This window comes from Octopus bimaculoides, chromosome 15 (assembly GCF_046866305.1).
Source record: "Octopus bimaculoides isolate indiv1 chromosome 15, ASM4686630v1, whole genome shotgun sequence".
In the NCBI taxonomy this organism is placed as follows: Eukaryota; Metazoa; Mollusca; class Cephalopoda; order Octopoda; family Octopodidae; genus Octopus; species Octopus bimaculoides.
In genome coordinates this window covers 8,415,268-8,430,267 of record NC_142942.1, presented here as the reverse complement: position 1 = coordinate 8,430,267, position 15,000 = coordinate 8,415,268, and the positions used below count along the sequence as shown (strand labels likewise).

General features: G+C 35.1%; 1 protein-coding gene across 2 annotated transcripts in view; it reads left to right on the top strand.

Annotated features, from left to right (window-relative positions):
* The window catches only part of LOC106878966 (conserved oligomeric Golgi complex subunit 1), a 266,492-nt gene that overhangs the window by 211,112 nt on the left and 40,380 nt on the right, over positions 1-15,000 (top strand). The gene's annotated exons all lie outside the window — the stretch shown is intronic.

Below are 15,000 nucleotides of genomic sequence, written 5' to 3'. Positions count from 1 at the left end.
ACTTTTACAGGATCTCTTATATATGTATGTATGTATGTATGTGTGTTTAGGAGTGTATATAGATATGTATGTACCTATATATGTATGCATCTATGTTTGTGGTACATAATTTTAGGCATATTTTTCCAAGTTCTTACATTCAGTTTCACTTTTACCTATATCTTTTGTTTTTACTAGCTTCCATATTGTGGAGTGCTATCTAACCAGCTGTAGAATTTAGTACTGTTGGAAACTAATCAGGATTGTTTATCTGAATTTTCACTGGTTGAATATATACATATATATATATATATATATATATATATATATATATATATATATATATATATTATATAATATATATGCGTGTGTATATGTATACACACATACATATTTATATATATATATATTTATGTGTGTGTGTGTATACATATATATATATATATGCTTACATACAATACTTATAAATATATGTTTATATATATATATATATATATATATATATATATATATACACACACACACACACACATACATACACTTACATATATGTGTATTTATGTGTGTGTGTGTATACATAGAAAATACATGTGAGTTTGTATATGTGTTAACATGCGTGTATGTGTGTGTGCGTGTGTGCGTGCACGTTCAATTCCTTTAGACCTATCTTGTTGTTCATTTCAGCTCTACATACCTTTATCTTCCGCACTTAATTTGTCAAACATCATTTTCTTCTGTTGTTTGTTTATCTCTATATATCTTTGGGCACATCTTAAAGTAAATCTTTAAACAAACTGAGATTACATTTTAGGCTTTGACTGATCCCCCACCTCTCTCTCTCCTTCTCTCTAACTCTCTCTCTCTCTCTCTCTCTCTCTCTCTCCCCTCTCTGTGGAAAAATAAAATCTGAAGAATAATACTAATGAAAAACAAAGGATTCGTTTGTTTTTGATATTTTGAGGGATTTTTGTTTGATATTTCTTGTTTGTTTTATATTTAGAATTTATTTTGTTTTATTTTCTTGTTTTCTATCTATTATGTTTTTTATTAAGTCAACTCATTCACCGCTATTGTTGCATAATAAATGTATTCTGGTTTGGAAATAAGAAAAACAAATGAATAATTTAAAATAAATGGCTCAATACCTAAACAAATCTTGTCGTCATTTTGGGAGAAGCATTAGGACAGAACTAGGAAAGTTTTTTGAAAAATAAACCTTAATCATGTGACAGGATCATTAAGGTTTGGGTTGTTGTTGTTGTTCAGTTCCCAGGTGGGTTCTAATTGAGCAGACATTACAGGAATTCTGTTTTTGTATCCAAGAATGAAGTTTCAACCATGATCTCCCACAACTCCCACCAGAAAACAAAAACAAAACTTACTGATCTAGGATTATACCATCTTATGAGTCCTTTGTTATTTTTATTTTTAAATGTTGGACTATGATTTGGTGGAAGTTTGGCTGCTATTTCCAGCTGGTGTAGTCACCATATAAAATACTCGCTCATACATAGTCAACTTGGTGGAGCATGCTGAACTGTGTGTGACTTGTGGCACCCCAACAATACCGTGCATGACAGTTCAGCGCTGACAATTCCACGCATGACAATTCAGCTCAAAGATAATTCAGTGCAAGGGAGCAAACACATGGACAGTTGAAATGGTATACTTGTATAAATAGAAAAAAAGAAAGGTTTTAGGATTATTAACAATTGAAAACACGACCATCTCTTCAATAGTTGTTAGTGTTAACAATCTAAAACATTACCAATTATTCATGAAGTTGAAAAGTTTAGAAATCCTGCAAACAAAATAAATTAAATTGAATTTCATTTACACATAAACATGATGTGTGGAATTGTCCTTGTGCTGAAATAATGTCATGTGCAGAATTGTCAGCACTGAATTGTCTGCACCGAATTCTTGGTTCACAGTGGCGTGCAAGGAGTCAGTCAAATTAGTTTGGTGCGACCTGTGTATCCAACACCCCATTAATTATACCTTACCTTTACCTTATTGAGCACTATAATTTCAATATTCTGTGGCTTAGTGTATGAAGTGTAGTGTTGCAGAAGGTTAGGAGTGTTAAGTTTCAGTTGTTATTACTATGTTGTCTATACTATGCCCTGATATATGTTACTATGTTGTCTATACTATGCCCTGATGTATGTTACTATTTTGTCTATACTATACTCTGATATAGGTTTCAACGGAGGGAGATGAAGGAGTCCTAAGTTGCAGAGGCACGGTTGTTGTTCTTCTGAACTTAGTTCTAATTATATATAATCCAGTACAGTGTTTGGGTTAGGGAGGTTGTTATTTAGCCCCAGGACAACCTTGATTGAGGAGACCCATGATCAAAGTCATTCAAGCTATTTCCATTTTATTTTCAAGGTATAGTGTGTGTATGAAACACTGTATCCTTTAATGTGTTCTTCATTTCAAGATGGTGGAATGTAACTTAAAGGAGATTTGGCTGCTGTTTCTAACAAGTCAACCAAATTCATACATCATCCCATGATATCACAGGTATCCTTATGTGTCTGTGGATTTTTATGTTTTTTCTCTTGGATTGACAGGATGATAATGTTTATAGAATGGCATATCAGAAGCATCCCATGATGTTGTAGATTGATGTGTGTGTGTTAGAAAAAGATTGAACATGCAATACAAGGGAAGCAAATGGGTTGAACTTTGCTATAACAACAAACTGTGTGATCCTGGAATCTAGCCTGAGTGAAGTTTTCACTATTTTGCTTGCTATTGCTAATGTTAATTCCCTAGCTCAGCATTAGGGTGAAAAACAACAAACAAAATAGTTAAAATTTATTGTTAAGTCTGGGATAACTTCTGGTGAAATGGGCCTTTTGGTGAGGAGCAGACTTTAACTAAATGGTTTTCCTACATTTAAAGTTTGTAATGGGTGTTCATTTTTGTAAAAAATTGTTGGAGCTGTTTTTAGCAGGTAATGAGACAGGTAATGAGCCTGTGGGTGTGTAGTTCATATGCAGATGTAAAGTGCTCTATTTCATGCTTGTTTATTTATTTATTTATTCATTCATTGATTCATTTATTTATTTATTCATTTATGTAGTGTGTTGCAGAGACATTAAGAGCACCGAATGAGACTTGCATAATCTCCAATAGACTTAATGTATTATCTATGCACCGGCATTGTTGTTTCTCTGTTTTGGTCAAAATTTAATGTCTGCAAACGCTCTTCAAATGTTTATTTGTACATCATTTCCGATAAGCCACTTAGGAAATTACAGATTCTAAATATGTTGCAGTTGTAGTTTACACAGACCTGGGTTATAGACCTGAGAGAAAGACATTGTTTGCCAGTCAGCATTTTTATCTTATTTATTAAAGAGGTGTTTCTATGTTGTTTGCTTGTAGCCAGTGAAAATGAGAGTCAGGTGCTTTGCTATTTTCAGTAATGATTAGAGTAAATTAGAAGGGAAAGTGTGGGTTGGTGACACCAAGTTCAAACTATTTTAGGTTGGTTCTTCGGTTTTTTTAACAATTTGAATTTTGCTGCCCATTTTTTGATATCATGGATTGTCTTTGTTAGTGTAAGCAGCTAAAGGTTTTTGTAAATGCACTGTTATCTTAAAACCAAGGTGTCATAAGAAAAGCATTGCTGTGGGTACTGGTGCCACATAAAAAGCAGTGGTAAAGGTACCATGTAAAAAAGTATGCAGTACACTCTGAAAAGTGGTTGGTGTTAGGAAGGGCATCCAGCTGTGGAAACCAAAACCAATCCAAAACAGACCATGGAACCTGGTGTGGTTTCTGGCCTTGTCAGTTTCTGTCAAGCTGTCTAACCCATGCCAGCGTGGATGTTAAATGTTGTTGTTGCAGTTGCTGATGTTGCTGCTGCTGTTGCTGCTGCTGTTGTTGTTGTTGTTGGTGGTGGTGGTGTTGGTGGTGGTGATGAATTTCTTCACATTTTAGGTATTTTATGAATTTCTGTTGTGGGTTACACCAAGAAAATAAGTTTGATACAGTTAATTTGCAACATGAGCATCAGCTGTATGAAACTTAGGAAAATTAAAACTGATTCCTTTATTTAATTTAAATATTCTATTAATGTTTCAGAGAGAAGACACTTATCTTCATATTTGTGTTTTCATTAAATCATCAACACCATCATTTAATGCTTGTCTTCCATGCTGAGATGAGTTGGATGGTTTGACAGGATCCAACAAGTCAGAGGACTGCCTTGAGCTCCAGTATCTGTTCTGGCATTATTTCTACAGCTAGATGTCTTTACTAATGCTAGAGCCTTTACAGAGTGTACAGTGTGCCTTTTTCATGGCATCAGCACTTGTGAGATTACTACGTAATTTGTGAGTCTATAAAAGCCACCTCAGGGAGGGAGGCAACATTATGTTGGGTCTTGAGTGGTTAAGATATGATCGAGGAACAGCAACTAGTTTATTTGCTATAGAAGAGACATTGAAAAAAATATCCATACCCGTTGGTGTAGTTGTTGTTGAACTCCAGGTAATCATGACCTGGCAGAACCTTGATCAAAGTTGTTTCAGCTCATCTTTTTTGACCACCCCATCTGTTTTTCTAGTCAATATATCTAGAATTACATTATCCAATGTCATCCAATTATTTTGCTTTTTGCCCCATCTCAGTACATCTATTACTTGCACCAAAGCAACCAGGCACGTAGTCTTTCCACTCAAGTTAAGGCCCATAAAATATCAGTATGCCAGCTACATTATTTATATCTATCTCAGCTGAAACACAAGGCCTCCAATACCTTGTGACACTTAACCCTAAGCTGTATAATGGCTATTTCATGTCATGTTTTTATTCCTCATTTAACAAAATTTTCACGCTTGAAATTCTCAATGTTGTTATGATTTGAAAAAAGCCTATAGTATACTAATATTAGTAGCACATGACAAAATAAAATGGTTAAAATTTTTTATTATAATTATAAACATTAAACTAAATTAGACAGTGTACAACTATGAAACCAATATAGGAAAATTTTTCACAAAAATACCTGAGAGATTTTTAACATTTATTTTCTCATCTTGGGTTTATGTTTATAAAAATATTTAGGACTGCATTATTAAATGTGCTCCCTTTTTTATTTGAAGGTGGTACAGTATGATTTGAATGGAATTTGGCTGGTATTTCTAGCAGTGTAATGAGTCATATAGAGGATTCTTCAGTGGCTCATATCAATTGAAGTATTCAACTTTGGTGCACTTCGTCAGACTGATATAATCTCCCCTTCCTTCGAGGATATATTAGAATTCAGAATTGCAAATTTGTCACTTTATATTTTATACTAAACTGTCCAAAAACAAGGTCTCTCCTAGGACCAAGTAGTCAGTTCTGGCTTTGTTGAAAGATAAGTCTCTTTTGGATAAGAAAAAAATTGGTCTTTTAACATCAAAGTTAAGAGTAAATAGTCAAGATTAATTGATTAAGTCTCTTGATAATAAGTAGAAATAAAGAAAATTGCTGTAGTAATTTTAGCCAATGACAGCAACGTTCCCCAGCCTACAAATAAACTCCTAACTTCTAACTCCTTCCTGACAACCTATGTGTATATTCACTAATGAATAATGATAGTCCAGCTGCTATGGTGCTGACAGAATCTCTGGACTTGTTACATTATGGTTATATGTAGCACTGACAACAACGAAAGGACACCTATATTGTTGGTCAAACAACTAGAAATGACAGCCAAATCTCCATTTCAAATCATGCCATTATTTTTTTATCTTTTTTTTTTTTTTTTTACTTGTTTCTGTCATTAGACTGTGGCCATACTAGAGCACCACTTTGAAAGGTTTGCATCAAAGAAACTGACTCCGGTACATATTTTTTTAAAAGTTAGGTACTTTTTCTGTTGGAGTCCTTTACTGCATTTATCAGTTATAGGGATATTAGCAAACCAACACCGGTTGTCAAGTGGTGGTGGTGGACACAAAGAAACATCCCCCCACACACATATTTATATATCATCATCATTGTCATCATCATACATCCATTTTCCATGCTGATGTGTGTGTGTGTGGGGGGGTTGTGTGTCTCTCCGTACATATGTGTGTGTGTGTGTGTGTGTGTGTGTACAACAGGTTTCCACATAGTTTCTGTCTACCAAATTTACTCATATGGCATTGGTTGGACTGGGGCTGTATTAGAAGACACTTTTCCAAGGTATCATGCAGTGGGACTCAACCTGAAACCAGGTGGTTGCAAAGTGAGCTTCTTAACTACATTTCCATGCCTGTTCATCATCATCTTTACACCTATTTTGCCAAGGTTGCAGGGGTTGGACAAAGCTTTTTGAAGTAATGTTTTATGACCAAATACACTTCTTGATGATAACTCTTTCAATCACCTCTTAAAACTTGCAGAGTTATGGAGTCCCTATTGTAAAAATATAAGGTTCTGCATGATGCTGTCAAATAACCTACAACTACCTTAAAAAAAAATATAGGTTACTTTGGATAATGTGATTCTAGACTTCCTTCAAAAGATCATTGAGATGGTCATGACTGGAATACATTTTATCATTTATTTCTACGAGGGAATGTCAAAAATTGTCTGCACTTTCACCATAGCATCTCTTTATTATTGTCACACTACCTACTGCGCATGTGTGCTTATAGTTGGTAATAATGTGGTCATGTGATCGAAGTTCATGCATGACCGCACCATTTTTCTTTCTGACTTTACAGTGTAAGCATGGCCACTCCAATAATAATGTGCACCAAAGAAGAACACAGAGCAGCGATCCGAGAGATGAACCGGTTCACCATTACCATCTCTCAAGTTTGTTGAATCTTCTTCTCAGTGGTGGAGTTGATGAACGTCCTCCCTCTTTATGCATCATGGTTGTCTGGCCACTTTTAAACTTCTCGATCCACTTATATACACTTTTACATAGTAGTGCACTGTCCCTGTACTGTGCTAAAAGTCTCTGATGAATATCAGCACCTGACACTCCTTCTGACCAGAGAAATTGTGGGTATATCAGCCGAAACGTTTTGTTAACAACAAACAAGATGAGGACAAATATCTGTCAATTGTAAATAACGTAAATAATGTTATTTTCTTAAGCCTGGTACTTACTCTGTCGCTCATTTTTGCTGAACTGCTAAGTTATGGGGATATAAACACACCACACTGGTTGTCAAGTGGTGGCAGGGGGACAAACACGGACACAAAGATACACATAAGACACCCATGCCGATGACCTGTAAAGAGCACCCATGCCAGTGACATGAAAGGCACCTGTGCCTTTGACACGTAAACAGCACCCACTATGCTCTTGGACTGGTTGATGTTAGGAAGGACACCCAGCCGTAGAGAGCAAATCAATTCAGACTGGAGCCTGGTATTACACTCTGGCTTCCCAATCCTAGTCAAACCGTCTAACCCATGCCAACATAGAAAATGGACGCTAAATGATGATGATATATTTGATGGGCTTCTCTGTTTCTGTCTACCAAATTTACTCACAAGCCTTTGGTTAGCCCATAGCTACAGTAGAAGGCATATGCCCAAGGTGCCATGCAGTGGGACTGAACCCAGAACTATACGGTTGGGAAGCAAGCTTCTTACCACACTGTCATGTGGTTCTTTGTGGTATCATGCTTTACTTGTAGATAAGCTCTGCCATCATACCAGCTTAGTCATTCATTCCCATTATTTTGTGAAAATGTGTCTGGCTGTGGATAAATGGTAACCTTACTTGAAAACAGGTGAGGGTTGGCAAGAGGAAGGGCCTCCAGATGTAGACAATCTGCCTCACAGAATTCTGTCTGATCCATGCAAGCATGAAAAAGTGGACGTTAAGACAATGGGTGATGATATATATATGCACACACACACACACACACACACATACGCACACAGAGAAGCACACATACGTACACACCCGATAACTACATCTAATTCTCAATAATGTGGATACTATAACTAATAGAATAAAATACTATTTACCACAAGTCAAGTAAAATGGTACAGTTTTGTTGTATTTTGTTTGTGTGTATATATATATTTTTTTCTTTTTTCTATTTTATCTTATGTTTTCAAATTAAGATGATTATTGAAGCCAAACTGAAATTCTATTCTCACATTAACCATTCAGATTTTTCTTTCTCTTTCCTTTTCCAATTTCTTCTTTTCTTCTTTTCTTTGGCTTTTTGTATTACTGGCAAGCTAGACTGCTTCCGTTAGACTTCGGTTTCTCAACTGCTAGTTCCATCACTTTTCATTTTATCTCATTGATTGGCAATTGTTCTTTCCAATTTTACACCATCGGGATGATTCTGCTGGCCAATATGGCTGCTGGCTGTATTTTCTTGGTGAGTTTCGTTTCAGTCTATGCTGTGACTTGATTAGCTAAGGAATTTCGGATGCTATTTGATGAGACGCTAGATGGCTTGAAGGGCTAGTACGAGTTTTCTAAATATACTCTAAATTGCACTGGTCACTCTATTTGTTGGCTTCATTGGGATTTTCAGATATCTCGTTCAATATTTGTCGAAAACTATTATGGTTGTTTAAAGTAACGTTCACTTAAGCCGTTCATTTATAAAGTTATTGGTAAGCTGCCATGCTGATGAACTCTGGTTCAATTCACAGCACTCTATTGATTTGAACTTTTTCAATTATCACCTCTTTTCATATAACATAATGCATAGAAAACAAGAAAAATGATTATTTTTTTTATAAATTTGTTCATTCCCCCCCCCTTTCCTGTTCAGTTTTTGATTATTTTTTCATGTGTTTTGTGTTGTTTTTGAAGCAGTTGCTGCTGCTGCTGTTTTTGTTGTTGTTGTTTCTGCTGCTTTTGTTGTTGTTGTTGTTGTTGCTGCTGCAGTTGCTGTTTGGATGAAATACTGTTATTTTTGTATGCAGCATTTGTCATTAATAATAAATCATTTTTGTAAGACTAATTGGAGAAAAATAAATAAATCCTGCAGTAAGTAGTAAATTAAAGAAACTGTAAAAGAAAGGGGGGGGGGGAAATGTATATCTTGAGATTTAAAATTTAAAAAAAGGACATCAACAATAACAACAACAACAACAACGATGAAATGAAACATCATCCACAAAAAAAAAGTGTTAAAACAAAACAGAAAAATCAAACTGAGATCGAACAAAACTATAAAAAGAAAAAAAAATATCCATTGAAAATGTCTTATTTTATTTACCACACACAAACACACACACACACACACACACACATACATATATACACATTCACACATTTGCAAATGCATAGGCATTTACATACTCAACCACTCACACATGCATAAAGAAATTATAGGTTTTTCTCAATAAAAAGATCAATAGATATCTTCTATGCAAACTATATATATATATATATATATATATATATATATATATATACACACACACACATACATATATACAATGTATGTATATATATATATATACACACATATATATATATACAATGTATGTATATATATATATATATATGTGTGTGTCTCTATATGTTATATACATATATATATATACACAAACGCGCGTATATGTATGTATGGATCTATATATATTTATATAGATGTGTGTGTGTGTATACATATATATCTCTGTATATATATTTGTATGCAAGTGTGCGCTTATTCATTTTTATGTATATTACACTATGCATCATTGTGTGCCTATAGATATTTACATGTGTGTGTAATTACATTTGATTTTACAAATGAGGAGAAGAGAGCTCCATGTGTTAAGAAGAATATCTTCTGTCTTTTGCTTGTTTCAGTCATTAGACTGTGGCCATGCTGGGGTACTACTTTGACAAATTTTAGTCAAGAGAATGAACCCCAGTATTCTTTTTTTTTTTTATGTCTATCAATCATGCTTGCCAAACTGTTAAGTTACAGGGATGTAAACATACCAACACTGGTTGTCAAGCAGTAATGCAGGACAAACACATGCATACACACACACACACAATGGACTGAAATAAATGTGCGTGTTGATGTACATGTGTGTGTGTGTGTGTGTGTGTGTGTGTGTGTGTTCATGAATGTGTGTGTATGTTTATCAATACATCTACGTGTATAATATGCAGAGAGAAATGTTTACCAAAAGTAGAAAGAAAATATAAATCCATCTTATACAAAGGAATTTTTCAATGTCTTCCTAAATATTGAAAAGATAAAACATTTACTGTTGCCTATTTTTCTGTCTCTGATTCGATAAATAGAAGGAGGAATTGTCTTTGGATTTGGGTGCCAGTGTTGCTTGTAGTTGTTGTTAGGCTCTAAGTGAACCCTGACTGAGCAAACCAGAAGTAATAACCATCCCATGTTTTTGTTAAGTAGAGAAATGAGAATCATAGTATTCAGTGTTTCCTTAGCATAAAAGATAGGGTTAGATTTTGGGAAGAATTTTGCTGTTATTTTTAGCAAGTCTGACAACCACAAAGGAGTCCTTGATGATGTTGTTATTGATGTTTAGCTTTGAATCACTCTTGATTGAACAGAACTTTGATCAAAGGGGTTTTGATCACCATGACTATCTCTATTTGCCTTTTCTCTCTTCTTTTTTTTTTTTTTGTGACTGTATGTCTGAACATCTTCGACTCCATTTTCAGTAGTGCCTTTCCATTTTTATGACAGTGGGTTTGTACTTTGAAGGAGATTTGACTGCTATTTGTAACTCCTTTGGTAACCATATAGAGGCACAGAATATACTAAGGAATATACTAAAGCGGCGAGCTGGCAGAAATGTTAGCATGCCGGGCGAAATGCTTAGCAGTATTTCGCCTGCCACTACGTTCTGAGTTCAAATTCCACTGAGGTCGACTTTGCCTTTCATCCTTTCGGGGTCGATTAAATAAGTACTAGTTACACACTGTGGTCAATTAAATAAGTACTAGTTACACACTGGGGTGGATATAATTGACTTAAACCGTTTGTCTGTCCTTGTTTGTCCCTTCTATGTTTAGCCCCTTGTGGGCAGTAAAGAAATAATATACTAAGGCAGGAAGCTGGCAGAATCATTAGCGCATTTGACAAAATGCTTAGTAGCATTTCATCCATTGTTATATTCTGAGTTCAAATGCCACTGAGATTGACTTTTGTTTCATTCCTTTTGGTGTTGATGATATAAATACATATTGAGCACTGGAGTTGAGGTAAATGACTTGCCTCACTCCCCGAAATCCCAGGCTATGTGCCTATAGTAGAAAAGAGTATTGGTTCTGATCCAATGTGTAATGGTGATATTGTTGAATGTACTGCAAAGAATTAAATAATGCCCTCTTTTCATTTTCGTTTACTAACATCTTCCTAAACACACCATTGAGACTCAGAAATGAAACTGTTAAATAGAAAACCTGAAAGCGTACTTGAGACAAATCTTTATAACCACATCTCTAATTGTGCCAAAAAGGAGTTCGATGGTATCTTCTTTACAGTTGTTTGTCCTGCTAAATAGCAGCTAAAGTCTCCCTCAGATCACACTGCATAGTCTCTCTTAACAAAATAGTAGAACACTTCAGATCAAAGATATTCTAGTTGCGACCATCCTATCTTTTTGCTAGGCAGACAAACAAGGGCCTTGTTATTCAATGTGTCCTTTTCTGAGATGATAAGGTTACATTCTGGGGAGATTTCACTGCTATTTTTAGCCAATCAGATCACCATGAAGGGGTCCTTGATAATGATGATAATGAACTGTTTTTCATGAATTCACCCAGATGGTGATTGTGATGGTGTGCCGATTGTGGCAATCAGGTTGATGTAAGCTAATATACTGAAGTTGTTTGCACACCCATCATTTCAATAGTAAAATCTAAATCAGATTAGCAAATTGGTTATTAAAGAAGTGTTCTATGAAGACTTCTTCAGATAAAAAAAAGAACAAACTCCTGAACTAATGAATGCTGGACTCTTCAGAAAAAGCTTATGAGTAGGTGAGAGGTTGGGGAAGAGAGTATTTATCCTAATAAGTCTTACACAGCTCCTGTGCTTTTGCAACCGTCACATGTTCCATAATTGTCATTAGATTAGATGTTAGCTTGCAGTTGTTCAGGCTGGGATATCAGCTAGAATAAATTAGTCTGAATGGAAATTCCTGCTGAGGTAATTGGCATTGGAATTTCTTTGATTCATCATCATTGTCATCATTATCATCATCATCATCCTCACCACCACCACCACCACCACCACCACCATCATCAGTGCTTTATGCCCTCTTTCCTATGTTGGCATGGTTTAGATGCTTTATTTGGGCACAGTATTTAAGGCCTCATGCCTTTCATGTCACTAACCCTTTTTTTATTGTTTCTTATGATACCTAAAGGTGATGTGTACTTATTCTAATGTCAGGATACATATGGTAAGATCTATTCTCCTTTCAAAGAATTTTGGAAAGAAAGCACTCGGCATACAATACCTTTCTCTGAAGAAAGAGGGTGTGTTTTGATAGCTATTTAACAGGATGAGCAACTACATAGAAGATACTCTTCCACTTTTTTGTGGCACAATTAAGGATCTAGGGATTGATTTTGTTTCCTCTTTTGTCTTAGCAGTTCTCAACCAGGGCCCGTATGTTGCTGCTAATGATGATAATATTATTATTATTATTATTATTATTATTATTATTAAGATTTTTGGTGATTCACAATAGTATTTTAAAGGCCCTTGAAAAAATTTTGCTTTACATGTATGTATTTGTCATTTCTTTATTGCTCATAAGGGGCTAAACATAGAGGGGACAAATAAGGACAGACAAAGGGGTTAAGTCGATTACATTGACCCCAGTGCGTAACTGGTACTTATTTAATTGACCCCGAAAGGATGAAAGGTAAAGTCGACCTCGACGGAATTTGAACTCAGAACGTAACAGCAGACGAAATACCGCTAAGCATTTCGTCCGGTGTTCTAATGTTTCTGTATGTATTTGTATTTATCACAAGAAACAGCTAAGTTTCGTTCTCTAACATTTTACATAGTTCGACCTACACAAGTTATTGTGTGAAAGACAAAATGGGAATATTTAAAGAAATATCTATAAAACTAGTTTTTATGGGGGTCCACCAGAATAAAATAATAATCGAAGGGGGTCCATAGATAAAAAAGAAAAATGGTTGAGACCCCCTGCTTTCGATGGTCTGTTTAGCAGTTAGATTTTATGTCTCTATGAATTGTTTAAGGAAGATGTTAGACAATGTACACGAACACCACAAAACATTGTTTGATTCCTTGCAATATATTCTTCAAATTTAGTTTAGCCGTGCTGCAAGCAATATTTAAAATTTCTAAATATTTTCTTTTTCATAAAATTTAATTTATCAGTCTTTTGTTTTGGGGTTTTTCCTTTTCTTTTCTTCTATGCATTTTAAATTTTTGTGATGTTTTTTTTCTTTTTCTTTTCGGTTTCACAGATAGTTGATATTAGTTATTGGAAGGTAAAAAAAAAAAAAAAAATGAAAAACGTTTTTATGAATTATTATTTTAGTAGAAGGAACAGATTTTTGATTCAAAATTTTATCTCTACAAGAGAAAGGAAGCCCACCTCCTACCCTTGCAATCCCCTCCCACTTTATCTATGATCTTAGACTGCTAATCTTTGCTGAGTGTCACTGTAAATTCCTTTAACATCTTTTTTCTCCTCCTCCCCTTCCTCCTCTCTGTGGATATGATGATCAGTAGTATCACCTCACTAATGTTAGCATCATCAGCATCAATAATAGTAATAGTAATAATAATAATAATAATAATATCATTATCTGTATTATCATTAGCAGCAGCATTGCTACCAACATCTCCACATCAACTCTTATTACTAACATCAGTATATCATCATCATCATCTTTGTTTCTTGTTGTTATTGTGAAAGTGGTGAGCTCACAGACCCATTAGCATGCTGGGCAAAATGCTTAGCAGCTTTTTCATATGTCTTTATGTTCTGAGTTCAAATTCTACTGAACTCATCTTTGCTTTTCGTCGATCAAGGGTGAATAAAATTAGTACCAGTTGAGCACTGGGGCTGGTGTAATCATTCGTCACCTCCCCTCCCACAAATTTCAGGCCTTGTGCCTATAACAGAAAGGAATTTTTATTATTATTATTACTATTATGATCTAGTTTTGCTTTAGTTTATACGAGTTTCACCCAAGTCTCAACCAGTGATGTCAAAGGATGACAAGGTTTTGCATTTAAAGATTCTAACAGGTGAGGTGCCATGCATTTGAAAACTTTGATGTTTGTGAGAGAAGATAAAAACATGGTGAGTAAGGTTGCATTGAGAAGATGAATTTACGTAGAATATGCGAGGCACCAATAAATATGATCTTCTGTAATTATTATTATTCATTATTATTGAGGCAAGATGGTGAGCTGGCAGAATCAATAGCAGGCTAGACAAACTGCTTAGTGATATTTCACCTGTCACTATGTTCCAAGTTCAAATTCCACTGAGGTCAGCTTTGCCTTTTATCCTTTCGGGTTTGATAAATGAAGTACCAGTGAAATACTGGGGTTGATGTAATCGACTAGTACCCTCCCTCCAAAATTCAGACTTTGTGCCTTTAGAAGACAGGATTATTATTATTAAGGCAGTGAGTTGGCAGTATCATTAGCATGATAGGAAAAATGCTTTGCATCATCCGTCAAATTCTGGTGTGATCGACTTTATCTTTCATCCTTTTAGGGTCAATAAAATAGGTACCAGTTGAGCACTGGGTTTGAGGTAGTCGACTTATCCCCACCCCCGAAATTGCTGACCTCATGCCAAAATTTGGAAGTTTCTATTTGCTCCTTTTCTCTCAGATGGCTTTGTCAGCCCCAAGCTATAATAAGACACCTTTTTCCAAGTTGTCATGAGATGGGATTGAAGTCTAGACATTGTGGTTGTGAAGCAAACCTCTTAACCAACCCTTTAGTATTTAGACCAGCTGTATCCATTCGAAATAGTCCACCTGTTTTATCTTCAAACTGGCCAGATCTGGCCTTTCATTCTTACAATACAATATTATTCTAAAAATAA